The sequence below is a fragment of the Orycteropus afer genome, unplaced genomic scaffold (assembly GCF_000298275.1).
Source record: "Orycteropus afer afer isolate SDZICR_OR568_19922 unplaced genomic scaffold, OryAfe1.0 scaffold00043, whole genome shotgun sequence".
In the NCBI taxonomy this organism is placed as follows: domain Eukaryota; kingdom Metazoa; phylum Chordata; class Mammalia; order Tubulidentata; family Orycteropodidae; genus Orycteropus; species Orycteropus afer.
Genome location: NW_006921630.1, coordinates 4,950,197 through 4,961,285, shown reverse-complemented (window position 1 = coordinate 4,961,285; position 11,089 = coordinate 4,950,197).

The window sequence follows — 11,089 nt, the reverse complement described above, 5'->3', positions numbered from 1 at the left end:
AGTATCCTAGAAGATACCTAGGCATTAGGATACCAATGTATCTTACATTCTATGTTTCACAGGCTCTCGATGAATGGCTAGTCTCTCTTAGTTATAGTTTCAAAATTTCCAGGGAAGAACTGTAATTGACCTAGCTTGGATCAGTTGACTATCTCTAAGCCAATCACCTGTGGCTGGAGGTGGGGGTGAGGTAACTTTATGCTATTCTAAGAGATTCATTCACCACTCAGTTTGTCATACTATGGTGGCTTGTGTGTTGCTGTGAGGCTGGAAGCTATGCCACCAGTATTTCAAAGACCAGCAGGGTCACTCATGGTAGACAGGTTTCAGCAGAGTTTTCAGACTAAGACAGACTCAGAAGAAGAAATGGGCTACCCACTGCTCAAAGATTTGCCAATGAAAACCATATGAATAGCAGTGAAAGACTGTCTGATATATTACTGCAAAACTTTATGAATAGCATATGAAACATTGTCTGATACAGTGCCAGAAGATGAGCCCTTCAGGTCATAAGGCACTCAAAATATGAATGGGGAAGAGCTGCCTCCTCAAAGTAGAGTTGATCTCAATGACATGGATGGAGTAAAGCTTTTGGGACCTCTATTTGCTGATGGGGCATCACTCAAATTAGAAGAAACAGCTGCAAACATCCATTAATAATTGGAACATGGAAGGTATGAAGTATGAATGTAGGAAAATCAGAAATTGTCAAAAATGAAATGGAACACATAAATATGGATATCCTAGGCATTAGTGAGCTGAAATGGAGTGGTTTGGGCCATTTTGAATCAGACAATCATATGCTCTACTATGCCAAGGATGACAAATTGAATAGGAATGGTGTAGCATTCATCTTCACAAAAAATGTTTCAAGATCTATGCTGAAGTACAATGCTGTCAGTGATAGGATAATATCCATACACCTACAAGGAAGACCAGTTAATACTACTATTATTCAAATTTATGTACCATCCATTGAAGCGAAAGACAAGGAAATTGAAGATATTTTACCAACTTCCGTAGTCTGAAATTGACCAAACACGCGATCAAAATGTATTGATTATTACTGAGGATTGAAATGCAAAAGTTGGAGGCAAAGAAGAATTACTGGTAGTTGGAAAATATGGCCTTGGTGATAGAAATGACAGCAGAGATCACGATAGAATTTTGCCAGACCAAGGACATATTCATTGCAAATACCTTTTTTCAACAACATAAATGGTGGCTATACACATGGATGTCACTTGATGGAATACACAGGAATCAAATTGACTGCATCTGTGGAAAGAGGTGATGGAGAAGCTCAGTATCTTCAGCCAAAACAAGGCCAAGAGCTGACTGTGGAAGAGACAAGACCATCAATGGCTCACATGCAAGTTCAAGTTGAAGCTGAAGACAATAAAACAAGTCCATGAGAACCGAAATATGGCCTTGATTATATCTCACATGAATTTAGAGACCATCTGAAGAACAGATTTGACACGTCGATCACCAGTGACTGAAAACCAGATGGATTGTGGGATGACATCAACAACATCATACATGAAGAAAGCAAGTTGTTATTGTTGTTATGTGCCATTGAGTTGGACCTGACTCATAGGAACCCCTCCTTGGGTTTCCAAGGCAGTATCACTATCGAAGTAGATTGTCCAACCTTCCTTCTGAGGGGTTACTGGTGGGTTTGAACCGCCAGCCTTCTGGTTAGCAGTCAAATGCCTTAGGTGCTAAGCTATCAGAGCTCCTGAAGAAAGCAAGAGGTCATTAAAAAGACAGGAAAGGAAGAAAGGGCCAAAATGGATGTCAGAAGAGACTCTGAAACTTGCCCTTGAATGGAGAGTAGCTAAAGCAAATGGAAGAAATGACAAGATAAAAGAGCTGACCAGAAGATTTCGAAGAGCAGTTTGAGAAGACAAAGTCAATTATTATAATGAAATGTACAAAGACCTGGAGTTAGAAAACTAAAAGGGAAGAACACACTCAGCATTTCAGCATTTCTCAAGCTGAAAGAACTGAAGAAATAATTCAAGTGTTAAGTTGTAATATTGAAATATTCTATGAACAAAATATTGAATGATGCAGGAAACATCAAAAGAAGATGTAAGGAATACACAGAATCACTGTACCAAAATAATTGGTTGATATTCATCTATTTTAGGAGGTGGTATATGATCAAGAACCAATGGTATTGAAGGAAGAAGTCAAAGGTGCACTGAAGGAGTTGGTAAAAAAAAAAAAATAAAACCCTCCAGGAATTGACAGAATACCCACTGAGATGTTTCAACAGACAGATGCAGCACTGCAGGCACTTACTCATCTATGCCAAGAAATTTGGAAGACAGCTACCTGACCAACTGGCTGGAAGAGATCCATATTTATGCCCATTCTGAAGAAAGGTTATCCAATAGAATGTGGAAATTATCAAATAATATTATTAATATCACACACAAGTAAAATTTTCTGAAGATAATTAAAAAATGGTTGTAGCAGTATATTGACAGGTAACTTCCAGACATGCAAGCTGGATTCAGAAGAGGATGTGGGATGAGGGATATCATTGCTGATGTCAGATGGATCTTGGCTGAAAGCAAAGAATACCAGGAGGATGTTGACTTGTGTTTTATTGACTATGCAAAAGTGTTCAACTGTGTGGATCATAACAAATTATGGATAACATTGTGAAGAATGGGAATTCCAGAACATTTAACTGTGCTCACGAGGAACCTGTACATAGCCCAGGAGGTTGTCATTTGAACAGAACCAGGCAATACTACATAGTTTAAAATGAGGAGAGGTGTGCATCAGGGTTGTATCCTGTTACCAATCACCATACTTATTCAACCTGTATGCTGAGCAAATAATCCAGGAAGCTGGACAATATGAAGAAGAGTGTGGCATCATGATTGGAGGAAGAGTCATTAACAACCTACAATATGCAGACAACACAACTTTGCTTGCTGAAAGTGAAGATGACATGAAGCACTTACTGATGGATTACAGTCTGTGGTATGAATCACACCTCAACATAAAGAGCACAAAAATCCTCACAACTGGACCAATAAGCAGCTTCATGACAAATGGAGAAAAGATCAAAGTTGTCAAAGATTTCTTATTACTTGGTTCCACAATCAATACCAATGGAAGCAGCAGTCAAGAAATCAGACAACTTACTGAACTGGGCAAATCTGCTGTAAAAGACTCCTTTCAAGTGCTGAAGAGCAAAGATGTCTCTTTGAAGACTAAAATGCACCTAACCCAAGCCATGGTATTTTCAGTAGCCTCATATGCATGTGAAAACTGGACAATGAATAAGGAAGACCAAAGAAGGGTTGATGCCTTTGAGTTATGGTATAGGTGAAGAGTACTGAAAATACCCCAGGTTGCCAGAAGAATGAGCAAATCTGTCCTGGATGAAGTGCAGCCAGAATACTCCTTGAAAGTGAGAATGGTCAGACTTTGTCTCACCTACTTAGGTCATATCAGAAGGGACCATTCCCTAGAGAAATGTATCATGCTTGGTAAAGTGGAGAATCAGCAAAAAGGGGAAGACCCTCAACTAGGATTGACACAGTGCCTGCAAAGTGAGCCCAAACATAGCAACAATTATGAGGACAGGACTGGACAGTGTTTCAGTCTGTTGTACATGGGGTCACTATGAGTTGGCAATTATTTAATGGCATGTAACATGAGATTCATATGTATTAACTCATGTTGTTGTTGTTGTTAGTTGCTGTAAAAAAGGCAACCCTATGCACAACAGGATTGAACCATTATGATTCATATGGTTTTCATTGCTGATATTTGGAAGCAGATTTCCGGGCCTTCCTTCCTAGTCTGTTTTAGCTGGAAGCTCCTCTGAAACCTGTTCAATGTCATAGCAACATGCAAGCCTCCACTGACAGATAGGTGCTGGCTGTGTCTGGGGTGCATTGGCCAAGAATTAACCTGGGTCTCCCACATGGAAGGCAATAATTCTACCACTGAACCCCCACTGCTCCTACATTAACTCTTAACAACCCTTGAAGTTAAAAGTTATTACTGACTTCATTTTATAAATAAGGAAACTGAGAGAGGAGTTTTCTAGAAGGAAGAAGTAATCAAAGTAATGAAAATAGCAAATGATGACGAATGTACAAACAAGATGGTAGCAAGCCTGGTACTCCATCTTCTTGAGGCTGCTCCTCCCTACCCCATCCAGAGAGGCCTTCATGCTGTTTTGTACTTTTTTTTTTTTCCGATATACTGACTAATTACATACATACCTATCTCATTCTTCTTCTTCTTCTTTTTTTTTTCCCCTTAACAAGTGCTTAACACTATAGTAACTATTACTATATTGATGGACATTATGTTGCTTTCAACTTTTCACTATTAAAAACAATGTTGTGATCATACTTATGCATGTATTTTGTGTACATGTAAAAGTGATTTGTGAGAATTACTGGGTAAAATAATATATGCATTTCGTATTTTGGTAGGTACTGCTATGTTGGGGGGAGCTCTGGTGGTGTAGTGCCTAAGGCATTTGACTGCTACCCAGAAGGCTGGTGGTTCAAATCCACCAGCTACTCCTCAGCAGGAAGATTGGGCAATCTACTCCTATAGTGATACTGCCTTGGAAACCCAAGGAGGAGTCACTATGAGTAGGATCTGACTCGATGGCAGTGGGTTTAGTTTGGTTTTTTCACTGCTATGTTGCTCACCAAAGATGTGTTCTATTTACACTCTCACTCACACATATGACAGTTTGTCCTTTTTCACACTGTTTTGGTTCTCTAGTGCTGTTATAACAGAAATACCACAAATGGATGGCTTTAACAAACAGGAATTTATTCTTTTACAGTTTAGGAGGCTAGAAATCCAAATTCAGAGTGCCACCTCTAGGGGCTGGGTGAAGGCCCTTCGACCTTGGGCTTCAGCTCTGCCTCTTGCTCCTAGCTCCTTGAAGCTGGAGGCTTCTTGTAACTCAGGCAGCTGCTGCCTGCTGAGGCTGACGAACCCGAGGTTGGCGTGTAGGATGACACAATCCTAAGATCAACAGGCACACGGCAGGCCACTGGCTCTAGTCTGGGAACAATCCCGAAATTGACAGGCAATACGGCAGGCCACTGGATGAAGACTTGGCCAAATACAGGACTGAATTGTGCCAAAGAGCTAGAGACCTTTCCCAAAGTTTCTCCATATATACTAGAAGCAGGCCACACCCTGAAGTCAGCTACTTAAGTGCTCACAGCAGACTCACCATGGAGTTGATTATCAATCTCATCACGGGGAATAACTATATCCAGCAGCCCAGCCTCTCAAAACTATGGCCCAGCTAAGTTGACACACAACCTTAACTACCATACACACTGACTTCAATAACTCTAAACAGATAACTTCCAAAGAATAGGATATGTGGGCCCAGAGAAGGGACACCTAACCCAGTTCCATCAGTTAAGGCTTCTTGGAGGAGGGGATTCCTAAGCTGAGTTTTGAAAAAGCAAGTAGGAGTTAGGTAGTAAAATAAGGGTGGACATTGAAAAGCACAATACAATATTATGCAATGTAACAACAACAAAAAAAAAGTGTGAAATGGGCTAACAAAACCAACAAGAGAAAATTATGGAAGATGTATAAAGTTAGTGAGGATTATGGAAGACGTATAAAGTTAGTGAGGATGTGGAGCAGCCAAATTCTTTTACACAGGTGACGGGAATGCAAATTGGTAAAACCACTTTGGATAACTATTAGATAGTATCTACTATTGCTATTGAATTGTTTCTGACTCATAGTGACCTTATAGCTCTGGTGGTTCAGTGGTTAACATGCTTGGATGCCAACTAAAAGGTTGGCCATTCCACAGGAGAAAGATTAGTCAGTCCCCTCCCAAAAGGATCACAGCCTTGGAAACCCAATGGAGCAGTTCTGCTCTGCCCTATAGGGTCACTATGAATTGGAATGAACTCGACAGCAATGGGTAATGTAATAAAGCAAAACATCCCACATCCTATAACTTAGTTAAAGACTTAACAAAAGTTCATACATATGTCACCAGAATACATGTAGTAGGATGTTCGTAACAGCAGTAATTGTAATAGCCCCAAATGAAAGCTACTATAATGTTTGTTTGTTTGTCAAAAGTAGAATGAATTAAAAAAAAAAACCACTGTAATATATCCTCATATAATAGAATACTATACAGCAATGAAAAATAGGTGATCTATAACTATAAACAAAAATATGAATGAATATCTCACATGTAATAGTGAATGAAAAAAGCCAGACACAGAATTCTGAGTACATACTCTATGATTTCATTTATATAAAGTACAAAAACTAATCTGTGCTGTTGGAAGTCAAGATAATTATTACCTTTGGGGTGAGGAAATAGGTAGAGACTAGAAGGGGCATGAAGAAGACTTATAGGGTGCTGGTAATATTCTGCTCTTTTGGCTTGGATGTTGATGAAATGGATGTGTTTAGTTTGTGTAATTCACCAAGCATTACACATACACACACACACACACACACATTTTTTTCTGTATAAACATTATATTTCAATAAAAAGAAGGAAATAAAACAGGATGATATTGGCTTTCAAGACAGAGGAAATAGTGTAAGCCAAAGTGCAGAGGCATGATGAGTTTACCTAGAAACAGCCCATAAAATGGAAAGAGAAGGAGACCTTGGGGGTAAGTAGAGGGCTGAAGAAATTTATTCAGTAAGAGTAAGATTGGCCTGGGTACCTTGATTCTAAGAACCCATACTTTTATGATTAGCCCACAGCCATGTAGCTAGTTTCTTATAAAACCAGAAGTATGTGGTAGACTGAAAACAAAACCATATTATTTTGCTGTTCCTGCTATTCTATTTCTTGATCCTTTAAATCTGGGCTGGCCTTGTGACTTGCTTTGACTAGTAGAATGTGGTAGAAGTGAGGCTGTGAGAGTTTTGGAGTGCAGGCCTCACGAGAGCTTGCAGCTTCTATTCTTGCTATCTTAGAATTCTGAGATCCCTATGCAGTGAGGAAGCCCAGTCTAACCTCCTGGAGGATGATAGGTGGCATAGGGGAGAACTGAGTCACTCCAACAGACAGCTGAGACCAACTGGCCATCTTGTTATGTGAATGAGGCTATCTTGTTCCTTTCAGCCCAGCCACCTTTCAAATGCAGTTAAATGAGTAAGCTTGGGTGGTATCAGTGGATGAACTATACAGCCAATCCACAAAATTATAAGAAATAATAAATGATCAGTATTTTAAGCCATTGGATTTTTGGGTAGTTTGTTGTGCAGCAGTTATAGATGCAGTTATTGCAGTTATAGATAACTGATACAAACTCATTTCACATAAATTCTAAACCAGGACTGGTCCACTACAGTATCGTTAGTGCTGAACTGCATTTTAAATGGATTGTTTAGTAATCTGTTTCATTATTACCACTGAAAAGGAATTGAGTACTAATTTATTCATTTAAAATGAATAGATGTTATTATCACTACTGGTAACATTTATATAGCACTTTGCCAATTGTTTGAAATAGTCTCTTAATAATTTATAACATTTTTAAATCAACGTAGTATTGACTCATAGACTCTTGGGGCTAAAAGGAACAACAAGAGGTCATTTAATCATCTCTTTATCTTCAAAGAGGATGACTTATTCTATCCTAGCAAGATAAGAATCATGATCATTGTTATCATCATTAGCATCCAAAAAAACTTTTAAAGTGTTGATCTATAAATGGAACCATATTTGGTGCTTTATAGGTCTTTAAAGATTTAATACAACAATGCAGAGGCAAGCTACTCATAAACAAAATCAAAAGTACTGAATGCACAAACTGCTTAAGAAAAATGCTGTGCATAAAATAACAGCAAAGTTTTTTTTCTTCCAGTTTATCTACATAAACATTTTCAGCCTATGTAGATAAATGTAGACACCAAACCAAAAAACCAGGCTCACTGCCATTAAGTTGATTTTGACTCATAACAACCCCCACTGGTTTCCAAGGCTGTAAATCTTTACAGAAACAGATTGCCCCCTGTTTCTGCTGTGGAGCAGCTGGTGAGTTCAAACCATTGACCTTTTGGTTAGCAGCCAAATACCTTAACCATTACACCACTAACCAAAAACCCAAACCCACTGCCATCAAGTTGACTCCAACTCACAGTGATCCCCATTGGGTTTCCAAGGCTGTAAATCTTTATGAAGCAGACTGCCTTGACTTTCTTCCATGGGATAGCTGGTGGGTTCAAACCAATTACCTTTTAAACGCCTTAATCACTATCTCAGCAGAGCTCCTTTCCATAAAGATTGCAGCCCAGGAAACCCTATGTGGCAGTTCTACTCTGTCCTATAGGGTTGCTATGAGTCAAAATTGATTCAGTGGCACAGAACATATTATATATATCTATATATGTCTGTCTGTCTATCTATCTGTCTATCTATCTATCTATCTATCTATCGTGTATCTGACCCAAGTCATGGGATTTTCAATCACCTCATATGCATGTGAAACCTAGATAATGAATAAGGAAGATTGAGGAAGAATTGATGCCCTTGAATTATGGTGTTGGCGAAGAATATTTAATATGCTATGGATGCCAGAAGAATGAACAACTTTGTCTTGGAAGAAGTATAGCCAGAGTGCTTCTTAGAAGCAAGGATGGTAAGATTTCAATTCAGATACTTTGGACATATTATCAAGAGAGACCAGTCTCTGGAAAAGGACATCATGCTTGGTAAAGTAGACTAAAACCAAAAAACTCTCTGTCATCAAGCACCTTCTTGGTGCTGGTGATATGTCTGATCTTTCATGCCATCTCCTGGCCATCAGTCAAGAAAGGCTGTCCCTGTGCCATTCTACACCATTACTGTTTCTTTCTATGGTTCTGACACTGTCTGGAGCTCACAACTGTCCTCAATTCAGTTTGGGATAATACTTCTTGGGATTATTTTAAATGTTGAGCTGTGGCAGTAAACTCTCCTTATGATAATAAGTCTTATGTAACTCTTGGACAAGTCACTTTGGCTTGGTTATATGGGTGTGAAATAGTTTCCCACATCTAATGAATGAGATCTTTTCCTACTCTATATTTCTTCCCTGCCTCTTCCTGTCCTTCCACCATGTTCATTCTGAGAGCTCCCATTTTACTTTGAAAATGAAAGAGTTGAAAAATATCTACAAGAGAATGCATGCTCTGAGCATACTGTCCTAAAATGCAATGATTAATTTATGTACAGGATATTTGCTTTAGTCTAAGGAGGAACTTAAAAGTTAACAGTAGGGTTATCTTCATATGCAAAATGAAGGCATTATATAGTAGTTAATATGCAGGTAGATGATGATAACCAGATAGGAATGACTAGTAAAGTGGTATATGATTCTATATATTTTTATTATTTTTTTTAATATTTTTAATATTTATTTTTTATTGTGATTTGGGTGAAAGTTTACAGAGCAAATTCGTTTTCCATACAATACATATTTTTGTTTCATGACATTAATTGCAATCCCTATAATGTAACAGCTCACTTTCCACTTCCTCCCTGTAGTTATCTTTTCCCTATGTCCTTCTATCCTATGCATTCCTGCACTCTGAGATACCTCCCTGTGCAAATGTTCCCCTTTTGATTTCTCATAGTTGATTGTTCTAAGGAGTGTACCTAATGGACTGCCGTCGAGTCGGATCCGACTCATAGTGACCCCTCCTTGGGTTTCCGAGGCAGTATCACTATGTACTGGGGCAAATGTTCACTTGTTAGCTATCTATTGTTTGGCTGGAAGCCACTGGAGTGAGTTCCATTCCAGGCCTCATGGGTGACTAAAGTCCATAGTCTCCGGGGTTTCACCAGTTTCTGTCAAAGGAGTAAGCCTGGTCTTTTTCATGATTTTGATTTTTGTTCCACATTTTTCTCCCACTCTATCCTGGATCTCCTACACTGATCCCTTTCTGAGTGGTTGACAGTAGTAGCTGGGCACCATATAGTTCTTCTGGTCTCAAGGTCATATAGGCTGAGGTTCACATGATACACTAGTCCCTTGGACTAATTGTTTCCATGTGCTTTTGGTTTCTTCATTCTTCCTTGCTCCAGATTAGGAGAGACCAATTCTTGCATCTTAAATGGCCACTTGCAAGCTTTTACGAGCCCAGTTGCTACTCACCAAAGTAGGATATAGAACAAAGTTTTTGTGTAGTATGTTAGACTGATTGAGTTTGATGTCCCCTATGACCATGGTCCTGAGTCCATGGGCCCAAGAACTTGTTCCCTTGGGGTGGCTGGCCGTGGCTAAGAAGTTATCATAACTTTGCCCTGTTAGCTCTATTACAGATATGAATTTTTTACAGCACATACAAATATGTATGTAGAAATATTGTCTGGGTATATTCACTTTTGCCTAGACATACCTATGTATCCACCTGTAGATTAATGTTTGTTGTTACTGATAATGCAGCCTTGTTTATGTGAAAGTGTTTATATTATCTTTGTCATCTGTACCTCTTGTGCACTCTCTGTGTCTTCCTTTTCCTTAGTGTTATTGTGTTGGTCACTCTCTTTTGGTATATTGCCTTTCCTTTAACCCAAATCAACACTTGTCTCTTAGCTATCTAGCAATTTTCCCTCCTGTCCCTTCCCATGCCTGGTAACTAACAAAGAAAGTTTCCTTCTATATGGAAGCCTTTAGATCCTGGATAGAATGGGAGAACAAAGTGCAACAAAACTCAAAATCATAAAAAAAAGACCAGGTTTGCTGGTCTGATAAGAGTCTGATGAGACCCCCAAGACTATGGCCCTTAGTTAGCCTTTAGGTCTGGAACTGAACTCACTCCTGTGTCTTCCACCCAAACAAGAGACAGGTATATGGATTGAACACTTACATCAGGTAGCTACACTCCTTGGAATGATCAATAATTGATCAATGGGGAACAGAAGGGCATTGTTTGGACAGGGACATAACTCGAGGGGCGGGAGTACATGAGCCGACTGGACGGCACATAACAACAACAACAACAATGGCTAATGAGGAGCTCTGGTAGCATAGTGGCTAAGACACTTGCCTGCTAACCAGATGGCTGGCGGTTCAAACCCACCAGCCACTCCTCGGAA